The sequence below is a fragment of the Protopterus annectens genome, chromosome 8.part0 (assembly GCF_019279795.1).
Source record: "Protopterus annectens isolate FY-2018-M chromosome 8.part0, PAN1.0, whole genome shotgun sequence".
Classification (NCBI taxonomy): domain Eukaryota; kingdom Metazoa; phylum Chordata; order Ceratodontiformes; family Protopteridae; genus Protopterus; species Protopterus annectens.
In genome coordinates this window covers 1,769,960,295-1,769,986,836 of record NC_056741.1, presented here as the reverse complement: position 1 = coordinate 1,769,986,836, position 26,542 = coordinate 1,769,960,295, and the positions used below count along the sequence as shown (strand labels likewise).

General features: G+C 44.1%; 1 protein-coding gene across 1 annotated transcript in view; it reads right to left on the bottom strand.

Annotated features, from left to right (window-relative positions):
* Positions 1–26,542, bottom strand: part of LOC122809627 (cytochrome P450 2U1-like) — a 522,109-nt gene that overhangs the window by 483,303 nt on the left and 12,264 nt on the right. The gene's annotated exons all lie outside the window — the stretch shown is intronic.

Here is a 26,542-nt window from a genome sequence, read left to right as displayed (position 1 = left end):
TTGGAATGATTTGTTCTTCAGAATTGTTCCTGTAGGGTTGTCTTTCCGAAAATTTACACAATTGTTAACAGGGACGTTGGTATTTTCAGTCACTTGTTGTTGGTTATAATCACAGTTGTTGCTGTTATTGTTACAGATCCGTTCACTACGTCTAATGACAATCTGGTTATTGTCATCAGATTGCACAACATTGTTGGATTGCTGTACAGCAATAAAGGAGGGGTTCATTACCTTACCCTTGTGCAAAGGTAGTGGACAACATTTTGAAAGGAGGAAACTAGTACAGAAAAGAGTAAAATCCCAAGAAGGAAAGTCATCCCTAATCAGTATCAGCAAGAAACTACGACCCTCATTAAATCATCCAAGGCTAGTTTTGAAAAAAAAATTGCCAATGACTCCAAAGATAACCACAAAGTGTTCTTTAGTTATGTCAAGAACCTAAGTGGAAACTCTCAGATCTGCTCTGAGTTAATGCAGAATGGCACAAAATACACTGAACTGACTGATATTGCCAACAGACAGGCTTAGTGCAAACTTCACCCCCCTCTCACCCCCTAAAGGGCCCATAACCATACCAGAAGAATGTAGGGCCCCATCAATCACCGACACACAGGTTAAAACACAGGTTAAAACAGCTCTATACAAAGCCAAAAACACAGCTTCAATGGGACCGGATGGTGTCCCAGGCTGTGTCTTACAAGAGCTCCAAAATGAACTAACCCCTCACCTAAACACACTGTTCAAACTCAGCCTCTCTACAGGCTATGTACCCACAGAGTGGCGCACAGCCACAGTTATCCCACTCCACAAAGGTGGAGCCACAACAGACCCCGGAAACTATCACCCTATAAGCCTGACTAGCCTGGTCTGCAAGGCTATGGAACGCATCATCAAGGTACTCATTAACAGAGACATTGGGAACCTCCAAACCTTGGACCCTACCCAGTTTGGCTTTGTTAAGGGCAGATCATGCCTCCTAAACCTGGTGGACTTCTTTGAGATGGTTACTGAGGCATTAGATGAGGGAAAGGAGGTCCACACAGTCTACCTAGACCTCACAAAGGCTTTCAACACCATTCCCCATTCTAGTATTATAGACAAGCTCACCAGCTTGAACATAAACCCCTACATCACGAGATGGGTTTCCAAGTGGCTCATGGATAGAACCCACATGGTGAGAGTTGCAGGCTCTATGCCCAACTCTAAACCAGTTACAAGTGGCGTCCCCCAGGGCCCAGTCCTAGGAACCCTCCTGTTCGGTATATACTTCTCAGAAGTGCAGGCAAGCATAGGAGGACTATGGCTGAACAAGTTCACAGACAACTGCAAACTAGGGGCCATAATTGATTCTCTTGCTGATACAGACACCCTCCAGATGGGTCTCACTGAGATGGATACCTGGTGTCAGAATCATGGCCTCAAGCTAAATGCCAAAAAGTGCATAGTCATCCCCTTTGGAAAAAAAAAAGTACCCGCGAACTACCACATAGGTGGTAGTCCCCTAAATACAGAAAATGAAATAAGGAATCTGGGGACCCAAGTAGATAGTAATCTCTCCTTTGATAATCATATTGCCAAGGTGGTTAGAAAATCCTTCTATGTGGCTCACCTAATCACAAAACGGTTTGCATCTAGAACAAAAGAGGTTATTGTGCCTCTCTACTCATCTCTAATTAGACCCATCATAGAATACAATGCCCCATTTGGGATGTACCTTACAAGACACCTGCAACAGCTAGAAAGACTACAAAAGAACCTCACCAAGAGGATTACTGGCCTCAAACAGATGCCCTATGCAGCCCGACTCAAGAAACTCCAGCTGTACTCGGTTGCATACCGCTTACTCAGAGGGTATCTCTGCCTGACATACAAGGCCATGCCCAACCCAGAATTGATGGACATGCTCCACCTAAAAAAAAACAAATCCAGAGAGCCACACTCTCTAGAGAAATAAACCTCACCACAACGATAAATAGGACATGCTGGAGGGATAGATTCCTATCCCAGAGACTCCCCATGCTTTGGAACAGGATTCCAATATACATCAGGCAGAGCCCCTCACTAATACTCTTCAAGAGAAACCTTGACGGGTAGATGGGAAACAGAAAATTTTCCCTGGGGATCACTGCAGTGGCTCTGCTGAACAGTAGTGCAGGGAGCTAATGGCTCTGCTGGACAGAGGCACAGGGAACTAATCTAAGGGGGTGGCGAAAGCCAACACATTCTGGCTAGGCTTATAAATGCCCTTGGGTAGATAGCCTAGTACTTACCTATGAACCTATAAACCTATATACCCATTACATACAGTTCTGTTACATTTATAACACAAGCATGTTGTATAAATCAGTTTGATATTCACACAGGACATATAATTATTTACAGAATTCCAGCTAGCTGTGCTGGCAGTACCTCCTATCGTCACATAGACCCTAAGTCTTCTGCATCATTTTTATGTATATTTTAACTACATTCTTTTATGAAAAAGATAATTAGTACTTACAAAACTATTTATAAGTGTATAATTGTATTTGAAAGTAGAAACACCAACCAAGTGATTATAATTGACTATAATTGATTTTATATCTGATTTTGATATGCTCTTTCACTTCCCCCAATCAATGGACCTTCTACCTTCTAAATGGATTTAGAGTAATAGATTATGAAATGGTATGTTACTGCTGCAATCAATACAGCTGAGGTCAGAAACCTATTAATATTGTGGCAAGACAGCTATCTCCCCTGTAGAAGAAGATAACCAGTAGCTTGTAAATGGAGCAATTTCCAAAAAATATTGTGAAACAATAAATCAGTACCCAACCAATACAGCTGAAATCAGAAACCCGTTAATACTGTGATAAGACAGCTATCTTCCAAAGCATGGAAAACTCTAGCTTTGATGGGTCTTTCTTTTAGCATTTACTAAATGGTTGGTCTGTGTGATGTTTTAGAATGGAATTTATTTGAGATATTTTCCAATCTTCCTTATGTTATGGATATTTCAGTCTTGTTTTTAAAGTATGGCCCAGCAATGCAATTATGCTGTGCTGATAACTCAGAAGTATTACACAACCTGGCATGTCTACAGCTTTTTAGGCTCAGATTTATTGGCCTGAATGTGTCAATAAAGTCATGGGCATTTAGAAGTAATGTAGCAGAAACACTATGGGCAGGATTCACGAAGGCTTACACGGAGTTTAAGAGTAGTGTAAGCCTCCGTGTAAGCCTCCTGATCCAGGAACAGCCCAAACCTCCATGTAAGAGACAGCTAAAACGTCTCTTACACGGACTAGGCGTGGAAATGCTCAATACCTCATTTGCAGCTCAAAGATATGCAAATGAGGTATTTGAGCGATCCAGGAAGCCAAAACCAGTCCGTGTAACGGACGTTTTAGCTGCAGAAATGTACTCAGCTGACAACTGAGTACATTTCTGCAAAATTTACAACGGAGCTATGTCAGCTCCAAGTAAAGGTTGCATATGTGTCATCTAGCATGCCAATGGCCAAATATGTGGCCATTGGCATTAAAAAGTGTTGCAAAATTATTTAAAATAAATTTATTTTTTTCGAGGGATTTTGATGTTTAACTGCAGCGCACACCCATGCAAACAAGGTGCGCTGCCTAAAAGTGAAAACCGAAGCTAATAAGCCCACAATTGTGGGTTTTATGTAGTACATGGAATGACAATGCAGGGACTAGCAGACCAAAAACAATATGGCCACCGTGTAGTGGTTGCCAAGGGGGGAAGCTCAGTGTAAGAGATGTAACTAAACATTACTAGGCAATCCTATGTAAATGAGGGTTACAATACTGAATCACACTGCCACATAGATAATGAGCACTGTTCGAGTAGTGTAAGAGTTACAGAAGGGGGAGGAATAAAGTAAGAGGTAGGTGACATCACGGGGGGGATTGATAGAAATAAATGTATCACATTGGAGAGCAGTGTAACGTGACAGATGACAGACAGACATCAGGGAGAGAGGTGTGTCCGAACAGAACACTAGGAAAGCCAAGAAATAGAGGGTGTACACTATCCCTACACTCAAACTTTCTTGATATATGTGCATGTGCATGTGTGCGTGCGTGTAAGGCAGGTTCACCATGTGGGAGCGTGGTGCAAACCGTTTAAAACAATTTGCGCGTGCGTGCACGTGTGTAAGGCAATGTAAACATCAGGAAGCCTGTTGCCTGATGTATAAGGCTGTGTGCGCGTGTTTTACCATGAATCAGCCAAGTCCAAACCGTGTAAGTATGTGTGCGCGGGTCTAAGCCACTGTGAGCGTGCTTAAGCTGGTGTGCACATTGCTCCCCCCTGAGGAAACAGAGAGAAAAAGGAAACAACCAGATTACAAGGAAGCTGTCAGAGAATACTGCTGGAGTTAATTGGTGATAACAATTGGAAGCAGGCAATTACACAGGCAGACTAGAAGCCCAACCCAGCACTTAAAACACTTCAAACAGCAGTGCAGGGTGTTTCTCTCAAGAGATACTGCAAGAAAGGAGTAAGCTATCAGAATTGAAAACTGAAAAAGCTGAACTCAGAGCAGAAATGCTAGGGGCTGCCATAGCTGTTATAATCAGGCATAGGCGAATTGCTGAGGGTGGTGACAATGCAGATGCTGACAGACAACCCAGAGTGAGGAGAAGGAGAAGAGTATACAGGCCCAGGGTCACCTACCATGGGTTACATGAGCTGGAGATAGTAGAGTGCTACAGAGTAGACAGAAACCTTCTGCAGCAAATTGTTGAGCTGTGCAGGCCACGTCTCACACACAGAACCAACAGAGGGGAACCCATCCCAGTGGAAACCAAGGTATGTGTTGGCCTAAGAATACTAGCAACAGGTACCTTCCAGAGACCAACTGGTGATATAATGGGGATATCACAGGCATCAGCCTCCAGGGTACTGCACCAGTTCCTGGATGCCATGTCAGCACATGTCGGTGATCATGTATATTTCCCTAATGCCCGTGAGGTTGTGGCCAGCAATATGCGTCTCTTCCAGCAAATAGCGGGATACCCTGAGGTACTGGGTGCAATAGACTGCATGCACATAAGCATCAAAGCACCAGCCGGTGAGCGGGGTAGAGCCTATATTAACCGCAAGGGATTCCCCTCCATCAACTGCCAGGTCATGTGTGATGCCCAGGGCATAATAATGAATATAATAATGAATGTGTGTGCTGGCTGCCCTGGGAGCTACCACGATTCCCACATCTGGCATCTGATGTAACTGTACCAATCATTTGCCAGTGGGGACTTCCCACACGGACACCTAGTGGGGGATGCAGGTTATGCACTTGAGTCGTGGCTGATGACACCCATCAGAAATGCACACACACCTGAACAGGAACGCCATAATGAGGCACACGCACAAACACGTAATGTCATACAGCGTGTGTTTGGGCTGCTCAAGTCATGGTTCCGGTGTCTGGACACATCTGATGGAGCCTTGCAGTACACACCAACTACATGTACCCAAATGATCATGATATGTGCTATGCTACATAATATGATCCTGTGGAAACAGCTGCAGCAGGACCAGCATAGGGCTGGGCCAAACATACCCCCACCATTGCCAAGGCCACAACAGGCAGAGGGTGACTCGGAGGAGGAACAACCTGACCTTGCCCCAGTAGGCAAAGAGGCAACGCATAGCACATACACTGGCTCAGTAGGAACACTGGGACTGATACCCTCTCCGACTCACTCATATAGTAACAGGGATGCCTAACATGACACAACCTGCTTCCAAACATGTACAGGGAGTGTAGTATGTGCATCCGACAGAGGCAGCCCTGCAGCACCACCTGAGGCATGAATGCCATGTGTTAAGTAATGTAGCACCATGTACCATATGCACACCTGAGGACCCTGACTAACATCCACCCTCACCAATTATGAACCACAAAAACACAAACCCACCTTCATAGGTACCACAAGGGATAGGAACTTAGATGTAATGCTACCCAATGCCAGAAGTATAAACAGCAAGATGCGTGCAGTGTAAATGCACACAGTATAGAGAATGTAGATATCATTGCTGTAATAGAAAACTGGGTCAAAGCCCACATCAGCACCATAACACTACCAGGTCACACCTCATACAGTGATGTACAGCTGCAAAACATGGAACAAGCTACAAAACGAGGGTGACTAGCAATAAATGTCATGGATATAACCACACCCCCATGTTGGTACCACAACAAGAAGCAGCATGGATTAGCCATGGTCAAATACCAATGGCTAAAACTGCCTACCACTATATACCTTGCTGCAGACCACTGTCCTAATAGCAGGAACTGCACCAGGCCTATGTTGGAATACATGAAGATATCAAGCCCCCAAAACCACATTATATTGCCTGACTGAAAATACCTACACATACACCATAGTTTCATAGTTTCATGGTTTACTACTAGCCTATCTGCCCTAGTGCATTTATAAGCCTAGCCATAGTGATGTAGCTATTGCCACCCCTTATAGTGGTAATAAGTGTACAGAATAGATTCTGAATATTGTGCCTCTGACTTAGTAGTGACACATTATGACCCCTTTACTTAATCGAATTAATTGACTGTGCCTCTGTCTAGTAGTGACACAGGGAGGACCCCTGGGGTAAACCTACGATCTCACATCCACTTGTCCAGATTTCTCTTGAAGAGAGTGAGTGAGGGACTCTGTGTAACATGAACTGGGATTTTGTGCTAGAGTGTGAGAAGCCTCTGAGTTATGAATCTGTCCCTCCAGCATGTCCTATACATGTATGTGCTGAGGTTCAAATCTTTAGCTCTCATGGTTCTGGTGGATTTGGATTGCTTGCAGTGGAGCATGTCCATCAAATCCTGATTGGACATGGTCTTGTATGTCAGGCATAGGTCACCTGTAAGTAGGCGGTATGCTACTGAATAGAGCTGGATTTGCATTAGTCTGGAAGCATATGACATGTGTTATAGACCCTTGATCCTCTTGGTAAGGTACTTTTGGAGTCTCTCCAGCTGTTGCAAGTGCTGGGTGAGGTACATACCAAATGTGGCTTTGTATTCAATCATGGGCCTGATAAGGGAGAAGTATAGGGGTACAATGACCTCCTTTGATCTGGATGGAAAACCCTTCATGATAAGGTGGGCAAGATAGAAAGTCTTTCTAACAACTTTGGCAACATCGGTGTCAAACGAGAGGTCACTATCTACATGGGTCCCCAGGTGTCTGATTTTTTTTTCTGTGCTCAGTGGGTTGCTGTCTATGTGTTAATTTGTGGGTACTTTTTTCCTCCCAAAGGGGGTGAATACACATCAGTTGCATTCAGTTTCAGGCCATGATTCCGGCACCAGCTATCTGTTTTTGTGAGGGCATTCTGTAGGATGTGTGTGACGGCTGATGTATTCACTATAGTGCCTAGGTTGCAGTCATCTGCAAACTTTGTCAGCCACAACCCTCCTATGTTTGCTTTCACATCTGAAAAGTAAATGCCAAATAAGAGGGGTCCCAGAACAGATCCTTGTGGGACACCACTTGTGACTGGCTTTGAATCTGACAAGGCACCTGCAATGTCAACTTTATGGGTTCTGTTTTTTAGCCATTTTGCAACCTATCCTGTGACATATGGATTTATATTTCAGCTGTTGAGCTTGTCTATGATGCCTGAGTGGGGTATTGTGTCAAAGGCCTTAGCCAAGTGCAGGTAGGCTGTGTGGACTGCTTAGCCCTCATCAATGGCCCTACTGACAGTTTCAAAATAGTCAACTAGGTTCAAAAGGTAGGATCTGCCCTTTACAAAGCTGAACTGGGTGGGATCAAGAGTCTGTAGGTCACCAATGTCTCTGTTTAAGAGCTCCATAATGACTCTTTCCATAGCTTTGCAGACAAGGCTGGTTAAGCTTGTGTGGTGGTAGTTTCCAGGGTCTGTGGTGGCATCTCCTTTGTGGTGTGGGACTTCTGTTGCTGTACGCCAGTGTTCAGGTACATATCCTGTAGCAAGGCTAAGGTTAAATAGCATTTTTATATATGGGTTTAGCTCCTCTTGGAGTTCACGTAGCACGCAACTGGGGATACCATCAGGTCCCATTGATGCTGTGTTTTTGTCTTTGCTGAGTGTGGCTCTCACATGGACATCTGAGATGACAGTGAGGTTACATTCAGCTGTGATAACTATCTTCTTTTGGGGGTGAGGGAGGGAGAAAATTGCACTGAACCTGTCTGCCAGAATGTTGCCAATATCTGTCGGGTCACTGAAATTTATGTTGTTGTGTACCAACTCTGAGCATATCTGAGGGTTCCCACCCAGGTTTCTGACATAACTGAAGAAGGCATTGTGGTTATCTTTATTGTCTTTGGTGATTTTTGTCTCAAAGGTGACCTTGGATGTCTTTATGAGAGAATGTAGCTTTTTACTAGTGCTGATCACAGCTGCCTTCCGTTTAGGAGATTTAGCTCTGTCTTGCATTAGTATCCTTCTTTTGTTATACAGTTCGTTTATGGCTGGGGTCCACCAGACAGGCCACTTTCCCTTGGTGGAGAGGGTCTTGGTTTTATTTGTGATTGCATGGTCCATGCTTTCTTGGAGATGTCCGTAGAAAGCGTTTGTGAAGGAGTCACCATTGTGTGTTGTGGTTTCCACTGGCCCAGTGGGCTTAAAGGATACCATCTCAGTCTGAAGAAGTGTGAAGTCAGTTTTTGAGAAGTTTGTCACTATACTCTTTGTATTATACTAGCACCGACACATTTGTAGAAAATTTCCCAGAATCCATCAAACAAAATGGACCTGCAAAATGTAACACTTCCACAAGAGGGGTATGCATGCTGGATGTGATAATCAGAAATATGTGTACTGGATGTCAAGATGAGAAGTGTATCCCTCACTGGTAAGACCAGACCATAGAGTAATCACACTGTAGTTACACATCCTGACCCCAGTCCTTGGCCAGAATACCACAGTGAAACACATGTATAAAGCATAGCTTGCACCCCTACAAACCAATGTGGAATCCATGAAAGGCCCTGTGCAAGTCCAGAATATGGGACACACTGCAGAACATGTTATACAGGCATTCCATGAACACAGCCAAGAGTGCTTGGAGTCTGCAATCACAAATGACAACAAGACACACTGCCATACACCCAGGCATCTGGCATGCTGGACTCCGGCAATTACTAAACCATTGAAGAGAATGAGGAAGCTACCACGTGATAGATCAAACATAAAAAGTTAAGTAATCAGTGATCACTAGTATGGCAATAAATTGTGTCCACACATACAATCCACTAAGGCCAGGCAAAACAAGTAGAATCTGTGAATCCAGAGGCAATGTGACACCTGTCCCAAGTACACACACAACAACAACTCACCCCAATAAATACAAATACATGTAATAGACGCAACCAGGTAGCCAAACCGGAGCCTGAGCACCCCCAAATCAGTACTGTCAAAACTAGTCAGGAGGACAAGGTAACTACATACACCACAAACCCAGTCCCACATAGACCTACAACGACTGTAAACCAAACACATAAACACAAAAACATTCCCAGAGGCGTTAATTACAAACACACAACACCAACACAAGCCTCCAAAGCAGACACCCAATAAAACAACCTCCAGACATAGCACATGTAAAACATAGTACACAAAGCTGGTGTGCCAAACAGTCACAGGACAGAAGGAGAAACAACATGCCTGATACAGTTGTAATAGGTGACTCCATAGTGAGACATGCTGCTGTTCCAGGGATGGCTTGCACCTGTTACCCATGGGCGTCTGGATATTGGCTAAGGCTTTTGCAACCTACAGAGATCCTTTTGTAGGCAAGGCCAAAAAGACTAACCCACCACCATAGAAAACAAAACTGGAAAGAAACAGAAGCGTAATGCTGATCAATGCCAGACGTGTAAACCTCAATATGCATGCTCCTGAGGCCCTCCCCAGTATGGAGAACATCGATGTCTGTCCAGTGATAGAAACCTGCTGCAAGCCTCATGACAGCACACCAGCACTACCAGGTAATACCACATATCATGTGTTATGGCCACAAAACCTGGAACAAAACATAAAAGAAGGGTAAGTATCCATATTCAGCACAGACACCTATATGTCCAGTCAACTGACAATGCTTATGTCATTGCAGTCCACCCATGTGCAACTAACCATAGGCAAGACTGCTGTACAGTCTGTAGCATGCTACAGACCACACTCTCACACACAGGAACCCCACCCCGCTGTCCTGAAGACAGTGGACAGTATGAATGTACCACCAAATACAAAACAAGGTACACACAAATTACCACATAGGTGGTAAACCATTATGTATGGAAGGAGTAATCAGGGACCTAGTGACACAAGTGGACAGTAACCTGTTATGTGACAGTCACATTGCCAATTTGGCTAGGAAGACTGTCTATATTGGACACTGTATCATGAAAGGATTCACATCTACGTCAACAAAGGTCATTGTGCCCTATACTGTTCCCTTATCAGACCCATAATGTAGTGCAATGCCTCATTTGGGATGTACATTACCTGGCACCTGCAGCAGTTAGAAAGACCTCAAAGGTAACTCACCAAGAGTTAGAAAGGGTCTCAAATATATGTCATATGCTGCCTGGCTGTAGACACCACAGCTGAATGCAGTCACATACTGCCTACACAGAGGCATTGTATGTCTGTTGTACAAGTCCATGTCCAACACAGAAGTAATGGACATGCTCCACCCCAGAAAACTCAAAGCCATCGGAGCTGTATGAGTCAGAGATGTCAACCTCAACACATAATCAAATAGGATGTGCTGGAGGGACAGATACCTAACACTGAGGCTCTCCACACCCTGGAACAGAATACCACTACATGTTAGGCAGAGCCCCTCACTGACACTCTTCAACAGGAAGTTGGCAAAATGGATGGATAATTGTAGATGTACACTGGGGGTCTTTACTGTGTCATGTCCAGACAGAGGCACAGCTAAGTAAATCATAAATGGCCATAATATTCACATAGCAAGGGGTGGCAAAAGCCACACACACTGTGGCTAGGCTTACAAATGCCCTAGGGTGGATAGCCTAGTATGAACCTATGAACCTATTATGATACAAATTGTACAGGACACTAAGGATAATCCCAAGGCTGCTGCAACTGATGGTAGGAAGCGTGTTGTGAATTCCCAGATATGCTCTGGATCACACAAATATTACAAACAACATACCAAACACACACATGTATTGCCAACATACATCCTGACAGGTGCAGTGCAAACCCCCCCCATAATGCAAAATATCTTTCCCAGCAGACTGCTGCCTCATTATGTCAGCCTTACCACAGGATATGTACCCAAAGAGCAGTGTACAACAACAGTGGTCGTTCTCAAGAAAGGTGTTGCCTGAATGGATACTAAAAACAACCACCACAGAATCCTGAGAAGCTTGGTCTGCACAGCTATGGAAAGGATCAGCATGTACCGCAGACATAAAGATATTGGGGATCTATTGACTCCCGACCCTACCCAGTGTGGGTTTATTAAGTGCAGACCCTGCCCCTAAACATGTGTGACTCAGTTGAAACAGTAATTGAGGTCACTTATGAGGGCAATGTGGTCCACACAGTGTAGCTGGACCTTGCAAATCCTTCCATACAATACCCTATGTGTTCAATATAGATATGCTCACCAGCTTATATATACACCCGTATGTCACTAGAGGGGTTGCAAACCAGACCAACGACAGAACTGACATGGTCAGACATGCTGCAGCCATGTCAGACTACAAACCACATATAACAGGTATTCCATAAAGCTTGGTCCTGGGACCTTCCCCGTCTGGTATATATGCCCCATAGGTACAGGCCAACATGTAAGGACTGTGCCTGAACATGTTTGCAGAGGACTACAAACTGCCCAACATATCTGACACTCCAGCTGACACAAGCATCCCACAAAAGGGCCACATAGAAACAGACAACTGGTGCCATAGCCATGTCAGCAAGTTAAATGGAGAAAACTGTATAGTCAACCTCTGTGGATATGCAGTAAGTGACCACCAATTACCACATAGGTGTTAACCCATTACATACTTAACATGTAATGACAGACCTGGGTACACAAGGTGATAGATATCCTGCATTGGACAAACATGTGGCTGTAGTGTTAACAGAAACAATCCATATACCAACCTAATCATGAAGGTTATGACATCTAGATAAGGGGAGGTCATTGTGGTTCTGCAGTTATCCTTCATCAGCGTTACAATTGACTACAACAGCCCCTGTGGGGGTGTACCTCAGCAGACACCTCCATCAACTGTAAAGTCCACAACAGTACCTCACCAGGAGTATCAAAGAGCTTGAACAGATGTAATGTGTTGCCTGATTAAACAGAGTGCAACTTCACACACTGCCATGCTGGCCACCCAGACGCAAGCTGTGCCTGATGTAGAAAGCCATGTCCAAGCTGGAATCAATGAACATGCTGCACCTTGTACAACCTGAATGGCAGTGAGCTATGCACATGAGGGACCTGAACCCCAGCACTGACATACATAGGACAAGCTGTACTGCATTATCCATAACACAGAAGCCACCCCCACGCATGAGTAAACTACCAGTACAGGTTATCCATAGAGTCACTCGTTGATTCTCCTCAACAGGAATCTTAATGAGTGGATGGGAGATGGTAGGTTTACCCTGGGTATTACTGTTATGTCACGGGTAGACAGAGGCACAGTATACTAAACATGACATATGTCATGGCAAACTACACTTACAATGTGTTGAAGGACAAACACACTCTCTGACTAGCATTAGAAATGGCCTAGGGCATATCGGTAGTGTTTGCCAATGTACACCTATGTTGTGGAATACACTACTGATGTTGGACGAGGCTGTTGTAAGTAGTTAATATCTGAACATAATGCAACATGGTCAGATGTGCACAACTGGACCCTAACCAGGCTGTTGTGCTCACTATGGAAATGTACAGCAGTGATAGGACTAAAGCCCAGGATACTGTCCACCACGGTGAATGTACTGAACCACTACACTATACAGTACTACAGTGTTAGGTCAGTATGAACGGATGTTGACAATTGTATGCAAAGTATCCCATGCAAACCCTGCAGGCACAGTATAATCCCTGTTGTGTTCACACACAAAGCATGTGTACAGTAACTACACAACATGACACAGAACACACAACCATAAATAGGAGATATTTGTTGAAGTTCGCACTCATCCACAAATGTGATGGGCTGCAGAGTTCAACATATGGAAAGCTCACACTGGGCATGCTCACACATTTTGATAAATGAGACATCTTTCACACAACATGCCATGGGAAGGCTGAACTGGTCATGCTCACACACTTAGTCCAAATATCAGTTTAGCATTTTGCCACATATATCTGGTATATGTAAGTGTTATTCCAGTAACCAACAACATTATAGCAATCTGACCAGTGCTCACACTTAAATGACTACAGAGACATACATGATATAGTGGATTTCCCCCATATGCAAACATCTTCCACAGATACACAAGTTGTTCATACAAACAGGAAATGTTATGGCAATAAAGACCTGCAAACACTGCTATCAGCACCAAATAATGTGCATCTGACAGTTAAACATATGGGTGTAGAGGTCAACACTAGGCTGTTTGCCCTAGGGAATGACAGCTTATCCAGAGTGTGTGTGTGTGGGTGATTGTGGTTGGTCTGTGTGCAAGTCTGTGTGAGGGAAACGTTCCTTTTAGCAACTGGGAAAACACACCACAGGATGCTCATTCCCCTTTCTAAACACTGATGATGTCAGCATCCTATAAGTATATGAGGAGAAAGAACATCTCCCAGTAATCTGAATAGCGCGCTCCGCTAATGCGTCCATCTCTAGTGTTATAACATAGTTAGGTAGGGGTTGGAATCTAGCAAGTGGCAAGTGTGTGTGAAGGGGGGTTAGTGTGTATGAAAAGAACATCCCTTTTGGCAACTGTGAAAACACACCACAGGATGCCCATTCCCCTTTCTAAACACTGATGATGTCAGCACCCTATAAGTATATCAGGAGAAACAAAATCTCCCTGTAATGCGTCCGTCTGTAGTGTCATAACATAGTTAGGTAGGGGTTTTAATCCAGCAAGTGTGTGTGAAGGGGGGTTAGTGTGTGTGTATGAAAACACACCACAGGATGCCCATTCCCCTTTCTAAACACTGATGATGTCAGCACCCTATAAGTATATCAGGAGAAACAAAATCTCCCTGTAATGAGTCCGTCTGTAGTGTCATAACATAGTTAGGTAGGGGTTTTAATCCAGCAAGTGTGTGTGAAGGGGGGTTAGTGTGTGTGTATGAAAAGAACATCCTTTTCAGTAACTGGGAAAACACACTACAGGATACATATATTCCTTTCTAAACAATAGCACAATTATTTATGGCTTTTGATTCCAGACATGTCACGTGTGTTTTGCTCACACAGAATGCCCATGTGTGCAGGTTGTTTCTCACAATAATGCATGACATTGATTAAACCAGTTATGGCAATGCACACATGATGTATGTGTGTGCCAAATACACATATGTACCTGTGACCTTCAATAGTTACCATGCGTGATGCCTGCCACATGTGAATACATGGTATTTGCACTGAGTAACATTATGACTGTGGTCTTCTGTGCAGGTGCTGCATGTGGGATGTGTATATGCAGGGTGAGATGTAGATGCTATCAACCTAGTAGTGAGGGATACACACCTGGTCTGGGGCATATAGTCTACATGTTGTTGATGAACAGGTGCTGCATGTTTTCACCTGTTGTGGGAGTGGTAAGAAGTTGTTCCATAGCAATGCAGTGACTGCATGCTAAGAACCTTTCAGCTAGGGTGTTGTAGCTACAGTGATTCATTAGCATTCAGTAATATGTCAGCATTCCTGGTGAGGGTATGATGCCAACCAAGGTCAGTGTTCTACCAGCCTGTGCCACTTGCTCAGTGAGCCCTTCCATGTTCCCTATCATGTATTCCAGTGAGGGACATCACACGTCAGCTGTAGTGGCATGGACAATGACTGAGTCATATGTGTCCATGCATCTGACTGACCTGTATGCTTGTGTTATGTGGTGGACCACAGTGCCCCATGAGCATATCACTGTGACCTTCACCTTGTCCAGCCTGGTGAGCATGACCTCACTGTACCGGACAATAAAAGTACCTAACACAACTGCAGCAGGAGTGTTGTATAGCTGTACAGACTGTGCTTGTTTGGCACACAGGATTTGTGTGCTATGTGTTATGCTTGCTGTGTACAGGCCTAACGTATGCCTGTGTGCCAGCTGCAGAGGTGTCTGCCACTCAGGCAGGATGCCATTCTTAGGCTCCATGAATGGCCCGGTGTGTTCCCGTGCTTGTATTGCTGTCAGTATAGGTCTACATCAGACTGGTATTGCAGTCACTGTAGTATTTCATACCACCTGACAGGTTATGCCAGTACTGGGTTCAGAGTGCTTAGTCCACAGTTTGGCTATGTGTTTCCATCTCATACATGTGTTGTACATCCATGGGTAGGGGATAGGGTTGACTGTGTACTTGTGGCAGCTGTGACATTACTACATGACTCACATATTCCACAACTGTACCATAGAGGTGACTGACAACTGACCTTTGCACATGCTACCATAGTATTGAGATTGCATTGGTGATTAACAGCACATAGGGCCAATGGTGAACAAGATACATAGGTTCATAGGTTCATACTAGGCTATCTGCCCTAGGGCATTTATAAACCTAGCCAGAATGTGTGTGGCTTTCACCATGCATTGTAAATCTATCTTGCTATGCCCTTTTCCAAGGTTAGTATACTGTGCCTCTGTCTAACAGTGACACATAAGTGATACCCAGGGTAAACCTACAATGTCCCATCCAGTCATTAATATCCCTCTTGAAGACAGTCACTGAGTGACTCTGCCTAACCTGTATTGGGATAATATTCCAGAGTGAAGGGAGCCTCTGAGTTATGAATGTGTCCCTCCAGCATGTCCTATGTATATCATTCCTGAGGTTCAAGTCTTTCCAGCATGTAGATTGATGGGATTTGGATATTCTGAGGTGCAGCATGACCATTAAGTCAGGGTTTGACATGGCTTTATATGTCAGACACAGATTGCCTATGAAGAGGTAGTATGCCACTGAGTAGAGCTGCTGTTTCTTTAACCAGTCAGTATGTGGCATCTGTTTGAGCCCTTTGATCCTCTTGTTGAGGTACTTTTCTGGTCTTTCCAGTTGCTGCAGGTGTCTGGTAAGGTGCATGCAGACAGGGGCATTGTAGTCAATTATGGGCATGATGAGGGATGAGTAAAGAGGCACAATGTCCTCCCCTGATCTACATGTGAATCCCTTCATGATGAGGTGGCCTATATAAAATGTTTTTCTGACCACTTTGGCCATGTGGTTGTCAAATGAGAGAATGCTATCAACTTGTGTACCCCAAGGTCCATAATTCCTTCTTCTGTACTTAATGGATTAACACATATGTGGTACTCTGTGGTCACTTTGTTTTTGCCAAAGGGGATGACTATACACTTTTTGGCATTCAGCTTGAGGCCATGGCTGTGGCACAAGTCGTCTGTTTCTAAGAGGTCCTTTTGGAGGATGCGTTTGTTGGCTGGAGAGTCGATTATGGTGTCCAGTTTGCAGTCATCTGCGACTTTCTCAGCCACAGTCCTTCCATGTTGGCCTGTACCTCTGATAAATATATACTGAACAAGACAGATCCCAGGGCTGAGCCTTGTGGGACACCACTTGTAACTGGTTTTGAGGCTGACATGGCTCCAGCAATTCTAACCATGTGTGTTCTGCCCTTGTGCCACTGTGCAATATATGTAGTGACATAGGGGTTAATATGTACACTGGTAAGCTTCCCTAGAATTCACAAGTGGGGTATTGTATCAAAGGCTTATGCAAGGTACAGGTAGACCACCTTCCCCTTGACAGTGGCCTTGGTGACTGTTTCAAAGAAATCAAACAGGTTTGAGAGGCAGGATCTGCCATTAACAAAGCCAAACTGTGTATGATGCAGTGTCTGTAGATCCCCAATATCTATATTTATGAGGCTCATGATGATCCTTGCCATAGCTTTGCAGACCAAGCTATTCAGACTTATGGGGCGATAGTGTCCAGGATCTGTTAAGGCACCACCTAAATGTAGAGGGACCACTGTTGCTGTATGCCACTCTTTGGCCACATATCGTATAGTAAGGCTGGGATTGAACAGTAGTGTTATGTCTGGGTGTAGCTCTTCTTGGAGTTCATGTAGGACACAGCCTGGGACACTGTCTGGTCCAATTGATGCAGTGTTTATTGCTTTGGAGAGGGCAGCTCTTACCTGATCATCTGAGATGTCATGGGGGGCAGCACTCTGCTGGGAGAAATATTTGCCCTTTTGGTGTGGAGGGGGGGGAGTTAGCAGTGAACCTGTCCACTAGGATGTTGGCAATGTCTGTGTGTTTGGTATTTCTTTTGACATCTTGGACTACCTCTGAGCATATCTGGGAATTACCACCCAGGTTCCTAACATAACTAAAGAAAGCCTTGTGATTATCCTCAGTGTCTTGTGGAATCTTCTCTCAAAGATGGCCTTAGACAATCTTATGAGTGCCTGTAGTTTTCTTCTAATACTCATCAGTGATGCCTTCACATTTTGGGAGTTTGTTGTATCATTTAGTAGCTTCATCCTTCTATTGTATAGTTTGTTTATGGCTGGTGTCCACCACACAGGATGTCTGCCTTTGGAGGATTGGGTCTTGCTTTTATTTGGGATTGCATGATCCATGCATTCCTGAAGGTGTCCATAGAATGCCTTTATACAGGTATCTGCAGTCTGGTCCATATTTTCAACAGGCCTGGGGGCTTTGAAGGTTTCCACATCATTTATGAGGAGTGTGAACATGCTTTACATGAGTTGTTGACTGTATTCTTCTGTGCAGGGGGTGGCCTTGGGATGTGAAGATCGAGTGAGATTAGTTTATGGTCTGATCTTACCAGTGAGGGATACACTTCTGGTCTGGAGCATAGAGTCCCCATGTTGGTTATGATCAGGTTCAGTATGTTTTCCCCTCTTGTGTGAGTGGTAACAAGTTGTTCCATAGCATTTTGGTATATAAATTCTAGTAATCTTTGGGCTAGGGTGTTGGAGCTACAGTCATGCTCCCAGTCTATGTTTGGGTAGTTTAACTCATCCAATATAATGGTGTATGGACAGACCTACATATTTCCAACTGTTTTCAGGAAGGTCAAGTGCGGTTCCTGTGTTTGTGAGGGTGGTCTGTAGCAGGCTGTAACCTGGAAGGCAGTTTTACCCATTGTTACTTGCATATGGATAGTCTCTGATGTTTGGTGCTTTGCCACCAACCTGGAGGTGTGGGTATCTTGGATGAATATCAATACACCCCTCCTTTTGTGGTTTTGTGCAAGTTTTGGGCCTGAAAAGCATGGTATGAGGTATAACTTGGTAGTGCTGGGGTGCTGTTGGTCGCCCTGAATCCGGTATCTGTTACTGCACAGATAGCGATGTTCTCCATGTTGAGGAATGTTTCGAGTGTGTGCATCATCAGGTTTAGAGTCCTGCAGTGGCATATATGACTGCTCACGTGGACAGATGCCAGGTAAGTCATATGCAAAGTGTCACAGGCAACGTACATGTGAACAGGAGAAACAGTGACATTCTGTCAAGTGAGACACGAACATACATATAGTAAGCTATGCAGATGTCACTAGGAGTCCACAGAAGCTGTGTAACTCTGCAAGGCAGGTCGGATCGGTATTCCAGGGTAACTGCAAGGAAACATGCATGCAAACATAGCTACTGTAAGCAGGGCTGCATGTAGTCCATTGTACAACAAACAAGCTGTACCACTTTCAGTAGGTAACACTGCAAATGCTCACCAACTGACATATGAATACCTATGTCACCAAAGGTGATACTTACCAGACCACGGACAGAAATGATATGGCCAGACATGCTGCATCCCACATGAACACATATCACAAGCAACACAGACCTCACAAAGTCAGTGTTCTTAACAGGCACAGTCCATAAGGCCAAACACAATGTGTGACATACACACTGACGTCCCACTCTCCAGACTGAGCAAGGTGAGGGTCACATTTAGCTACCTGTCGGGTGATAGAATGTGCCACTTAACACAATCACTCAGGTCACTCCACAGCAAGTACAAGTATGAGGCAGTCATTGTCCATGCTGGTGTGAACAACCTGAGACGTACCTCCCTGGACCACATGGAAAGAGACACAGAGGAGCTCTTACATCACCCTGTCAAACTCAGGAATCCCACACAGCCTTCATGACGACACAGGAGAGTATAGATTTCTCTGCAAACACCATCATACTGGGTGACTTCAACTACCCAAACATAGACTGTGAACATTACTCAAGCCACAATACCCAAGCTCTAGGGTTCCCATAGTTCAGAAACTCTTTAGCTATGGAACAAGTAGTCAACATTCCCACAAGAAGGGAAAATATACTAGACCTGATCATCACAAACATGAGTACAAAATGCTCACCACTTGAAGTATATCCCTCATTGTTGCAATCAAACCATATACTAATCACACTGGAGTACTGGATCCCCCACATATGCAAACCTCAAACACATCTATGTGTGTGCGGGAAATGCCCCTATTAGCAACTGTGAAAGTACACTACAGGATGCAGATTCCCCTTTTGAAACACTGATGATGTCAGCACTCTATAACTATATTACCTGAATTAAAGCTCTCCAGTAATTTGTGTAGCACACTCTGCTAATGCATCTGCCTCTAGTGTCATAGCATAGTTAGGTAGGGGTTTGAATCCTGCAAAGGGAATGTGTGTGAGTGGGGTTTGTGTGTGTGCATAAGGCTGTGAGGGAAAAGTGCCTTTTGCCAAATGGGAGAACACACTACAGGGTTCACATCCCTCTTCCTAAACACAGATGATGTCTGCACCCTCTAAGTACAGCATTAGAAAATATATCTCCCACTAATGCAAATAGCGCACTCTGCTAATGTGTTTGTCTCTAGTGTCATAACACAGCTAGGTAGGGGTTTGAATCTTGCAAATGGAAAGTATGTGTTTTAGTGTGTGTGCACAATTCTGGGGGTGGGATGTGGCTTTTGCCAAATGTGGTTACGCACTGCAGGGTGCACGTTTCCCTTAACAAACAGTGATGTTGACAGCACCCTATACAAACAACATGACAACAGACAACTGCCAGTACTCAGTATAGTGCTACATGCTACTGTAACATGCACATGTACCAGAACATACCTAGATAGTGTTTTGAAACCTGAATGTGGCAAGTGTGTGGATGTGGGATGTTTCTGTGTGTGCATTTCCGTATGGAAAACATGTTGGATGTGGCAATCAGGGAACCACAGTACCTGATGCACATTACACTTTTAAACTAATGAGGTTGTCTGCACCCTGTGAGTAGAGGTAGAGAAGAGGAAATCGGTAGTAATCAAATAGTGCACTTTTCAAATGTGTACCTGTCATGTGTCGACAGCTACTCATGTAGGGTAATAAATAATGGAAATGGCAGGTGAGCGTGTGCATGTGGGAGGGTAGCAGGGTGTGTGTAAATGCATGTGTGACAGAACAGATACATATAGCTGAATCTACAATACAGCACATGATGCACATTCCCATAGTCAATGGTAGCATGTGATGGTGTGCAGCTGGTACACTTTGGTAAGTAGTATGGGTGCAGATAACAATTCAGGACATTCATACAGTTACTGCAGCAGGAATGCTGGGATATACACACAATCATAGTGGAACAGTGAACAGTTACCAACTTGTTACTACTTATACACATCTATGTAGTCACCCTGTGCATCAGCAACGTGTTTACCTTTTCCTGCACTGATGTTGTAGTATGCAGAAGGTGGCACAGTGTCATCATATGCACATGGTGTGGGTTAGGTATGCCCAAGCCAGCCACTGGTACCACCAATTGACATGTGTGTGTATGTGTGTTTGTGAGGGGCAGCAGTACAGGGTGGACCAGTGTTGGTGCAGTGTGTGTGTGTATGTGTTTGCCCTAGGTGTTAAATTTCTGCATGCGTGTAAGCACGCACACAGTCCCACATAATGGCTGCCATGTACAGGGTTTTGTGGACAGCCACAGACTGCACCTGTCAGGTCATCCAGATCAGTGTCTGTGGGCACGGACACGGTACCTGTGCCTGGCAGGGGTGCTACGGACCGTATCCAGTACTAACCCAGACTGGGTACTGTCATCGGAAGCGGGTGTGTGTTGACTGGACACAGTTCCCTGTTGGGACTGTCTAGAGCCACGTGCACGTGGTCTCCTGGGGCGTCCTGATGACAGCACTAACCCAGCATTGCTGGGGCTGCTGCTGGCACTTGAGGTGCGTGAGTGGGCCTGTTGTCGTCCGCAGCGACTGCCAGCTGGTGCTGTTGCTGGCATACGGCCACGCCGCCGCAAATGCACACCATCGCCCTGGCCCATGGACATCTGGTTGTGGAGCAGCTGTTGTATGTCCCCACAACGTCTGTCAATGACATCTGTGAAATTACGAATAGCATTCGCAATGTCACGCATGCCATCTGTCATGGCTGTGCGACATGCTGTCAGCTCCCTCAGACCCTGTCTGGTGTACCTTTCCATATGCGCCTGTGCCTGCATAACAGTCCAAAACATAGTGGAGGTTGACATACCTCCTTGGGCACGTCAGCCAGAGGCAGTACGGCCATGGATGCCCCCACGAGAACCCATGGGAGACTGTCTGTGTGGTACCATTGGAGGACTCTGCTCATGGCTGCTTTGTGGGGATGCATGTACCACAGGTACCACATTACCCTGATCTATGCCCAATGCATATTGTCCATCACCTAGGGACAATGGTGACAAAGGATGTAACGGCAGGATGACTGTGCGCATTGAAGGGATTGACAGCTGTGTACTGTCAATTGGCTGACCAATGACGGACCCAGACACACCTTCCTGCACCATTATAGACATTTCCTCATCATCAGTACCTGGGGCACAAGATTCAGGTTCCCTGCTGCAGGTCACCAGAGCAGCACCAGAACCTACGGGAGGAAAACAGGGAACACAGATTGCAGTCTCAAGACATATTTTACGGTGATGCACTTCAGTACAAATGCACACATTCAGAAATGGACACATGCACTCATGGACACACACACACATGCACACATGGGCACAGGCACATTTGCACACATGCACACCCCACAGTATACACACACATCAGTACTGAGTTACACTACTCTTACTAGTATTAACTTGAGTATTGCAGGTATTATTAAACACACTCAACAGCATGTATACTACTGAGTTACACTACTCTTACTAGTATTATAAATAGTTTTCCAGGTAATGATAAACACACTCACCAGCATGTATGGCCTGCCTCATTGCTAGATGGGAGGGACCTGGAAATGTGAAGAAAGTAATGTCAGTGGGCACGTGTGCCATTGTTCTTGCATATGATACAGTACAGTAGTACACCAGTTCCCTTATACACATCAGCTGCTCATAATGCCAGTATCACACATGCACAATTACATATCATGATGACAAATACATACCACGTGCACACCTTATGCATGCATGGTATAACAGTGTACAGAACAGTCATATGTACATATGGCATCTTACCTGCACACTCAGTGTCTTGCTGCTGTGTGGATCCAACCTCCATCAGGATGCAAGTCTGATGCTGTTGTTGTTCTGGGGCTGGATCCATGACACTTAGCAGTAGCCCTTCCTGTCTGGTGAGGGGGGGATGTGTGGCCACCCCCCCACCTGTGGCAACCTGTTGCCTGCGGATATCTGCAGCACGCTGGCGAACATTTCTAATCAAATCACTGCAGTGATGTCTCACCTGCTCATATGTCCTATCATGCATGCCAACATCATTTATCCTGCTGACAAGGTTTTGCCACAGTGCAGACCTCTCCTGCTGATTCTGGGTGGTGCGTGAAAACAGGATGTCATAGTCACGCACCAGGCTCTGGTGGATCACTTCGTCCTCTGCAGCAGAGTATGCAGGGTTCCTTTTTGGAGCCATATCTCCCTGGAAAAGTACACAAACAGGATATCAGCAGAGTATGTCAGCAATATATGGTACACATTCTATACATGAAGTATTAAATTGTAGTTATTACTGCTTGGTTGTAACTTGATTAAATTGTAGCTATCATTCTAAGTCTTTTGGATTAAGCACTTGGCCTTCAGACCAGTTGTTTTACATAAGGAAGGTTTGTGGCAAGCACTGTGGTGGCAGGACAGGTAGCTTTCATCCTTCTAAGTTGGGAACTGCTGATTGAGAGCCCAGTGTCCAAGTGTATTAGTTCTTGTTTAAGCAGTTGGCCTTCAGGCCAGTTATTTAACATTAACAAGGTTTATGGTCTGCACTCTTGTGTGAGAATAGGCTGTACTCTGCCATTCATAGCTGGGAACTTCTGGTTTAAGGTTTATAGTGCCTGCATATTTGAACTGTATCTTACTGACATTGGTACACCTTGTTTGCTGTAGCATACACTACATCCAAGCCTCCTGAATCTAGCATTGTTTATATGCTTGTTATTTGTTAGCTTGTTATTTCACTGGTACGCTAATTCCACATAATACACAGCTTCTCAGCACTTCTGTGAATCACTACTGATATCTGCATTGCTTACTGTACTTATTTACTTGTTACACTTGAAAGAAAGTGACTGCTTGTCGTTTTTGCATTTAGTTAATTGTAACACATTGCACTTAAGTTACCTGGCACTTGCTCACTGAAGCTATTATATCAGTCAGCAGTAGAAATTAATATCAGTACACCCTCACTCCCCACTGGACCTTGTTTTCAATTATTACGGAATTCACAATAGTATTCTAGCATGTTCAAAGGTCAGTTGTCAATCTCCTCTCCAGTCCAGCTAGTGAGTGTGGTAATCCAGAGGCAATGTTATAACAGCCTCATGTACACAGACAACCCCCTCCTCCTAACAACAAATTCAAACACATGTGTGTGATGCAACCATATAGCAAACTGGAGGCTAGGCTCTCTCTACTCAATACTGCCATAACCAGTCAGGAGGAAAAGGAAACCACACTCACTACAATTCCAGTCTCACATAGACCTACCACGACAGCAAAACAAACACATAATCACACAAAAACATACTTGGAGGCTCAAAATAAAGATCTGCCTAAGAAGCAGAGACCTCCAAAGCAGACACCCAAGCAACCGCTACCCCAAAACAAAACACGTGCAACACATATTTCACAAAGCCAATGTGCTGAACACTCACAGCCCTTAACAGTAAACAACACACCTGATACACTTGTAATAGGTGACTCTATCATCAGGGACACTGACATCACGTTCACCAGGCTGAACGAGGAGAGGGTCACAGTGAGCAGCCTGTCGGGCACTATGACCCACCACATAACACAAGCACTCAAGTCACTCCAAGGCAAGTACAAATATGACTCACTCATTGTCCATGCTGGTGTGAATGACCTGACACATACCTCCCTGGACTACATGAAAAGAGACAGAAAGGAGCTCTCTGAGCATGTAGCCCAAGACAGTATGACCCTGACATTGAGTAGCATCTTACCCTCACCAAGAATGATGCCACAATATCAAGGCAAGATGATCACTTTCAACAATTGACTGAAGTACTGGTGTCATTCAAAGGTGATCCAATGTCTGTCAGCTTGGGATGATATGCTGTACAAGCCACGATGCTTTGCTAGGGACAGCTTGCACCTGTCACCCCTGGGCTTTTGGATTTTGGCAAAGGCTCTTGCTACACCCATAGTGCCTTTATTAGGCAAGGCTCATAAGGCAAACCCACATCCATAGGTATCACTAACTAAGAGTAATGCTACTCAATGCCAGAAGTCTAAACCTCAAGATACACGCACTCAAAACTCTACTTAGCATTATGGACATCGATATCTGTGCAGTAACAGAAACCTGGTTCAGGTTTCCCAAGAGCACACCAGCACTACCAGGTTGTACCTGTTACCATTCTTGTCGGCCCCAACACTTGGACCAAACAACATAAGGAGGGTAAGTATCAATATTCATCAAAGATACCCACACCTCCACATTGGTGGCAAAGTGCCACATAGGTGTTAAGCCATTAAGTACAGAAGAAGTAATTGGGGACCTGGGGATCAAACTTGATAGCAATCTGTCATTTGATAACCATGTGGCCAAAGTGGATTGAAAAACATGTTATATAGCCCAGCTAATCATGAAGAGATTCACATGTACATCAGGGGAGGTCATTGTGCCTCTTTACTCATCCATCATCAGGCCTATAATTGAGTACAATGCCCCTTTTGGGATGTACCTAACCAGACACCTACAGCAACTGGAAAAACCACAACAGTACCTCATCAAGAGGATCAAAGGGCTCAAACAGATGCCATATGCTGCCCGGTTAAAGAAAATCCAGCTGGACTCAGTGGCATACTGCCTGTTCAGAGGCAATCTTTGCCTGACGTATACAGCCATGTCCAACCCAGAAGTAATGGACATGCTGCACCTCAGGAAATCAAAATCCCATACAGCAACATGCTCAATTTTCTTTTAAGAAAGATTTTATTACTTTCAAGCAATTTCTTTAAAAACAATTTATAAGATTATTTGAATTATAAATTGTGACCTGTGACGTACTAAATAGTTTTTAAAAACCTAGACAATTTCTAATTTACATTTACATTTAAATTGATATTTATGTTTATATTTATATTTATCTATCCTGATTTTTCAATCTCAGAATACATTTTAGTGAACACAAAGAAAATTGTAAAAAGTATATTTTATATATTTTATATATTTTATATATTAATATATTATATCAATTAGATTTATATAGATATAGATTTTTTGTAAATAGTTCAGATATCAACAGTAACCATATTCTATTTCTGTTCCTATTTCATCTTAAAAATTAAAAGATGGAAGAAAGAAGAAGAAAAAACAATTAAAAAACAAGTAGAATAAACGGAAAAAACAAATAGAAAAATAAATAAAAATTCATGTACACAAAAGAACATTTGAAGTAAGAGATTCATGGTAAAAATATCTAGCACATAGTCACTTTAAAACTGTTTCTAAGACAGTAATTCTAAACCTTGATTGGAATTAATTAACAGGTCAGCTGGGTGGAGAAAGATATATTAGTGGAGCGTAGAGGGGAGGTTTTGTACTTCTGATGAAGTTGGGACAGAGGTCCCGACGAAAAATGTATGTTTAAATAAGCGCATTTAAAGTCTTTTAAAATTTTAAATAATAAATGATTTCGTTCAACTATTGAACAAGGACTGTTTTGTGTCCACGGAGGTGTGCTATTCAGTACGTGGAAGGAGTGGTGATTGGCATTGGAGTATAAGCGGTGTGAGTTCGACTGTGATGTGGACACACATTACTCAGCCTGGATATACATATCCCAACAACACCACAAGCACAGTACACTACCTTGCTATGTATGTATGTAATTACACAGTTATT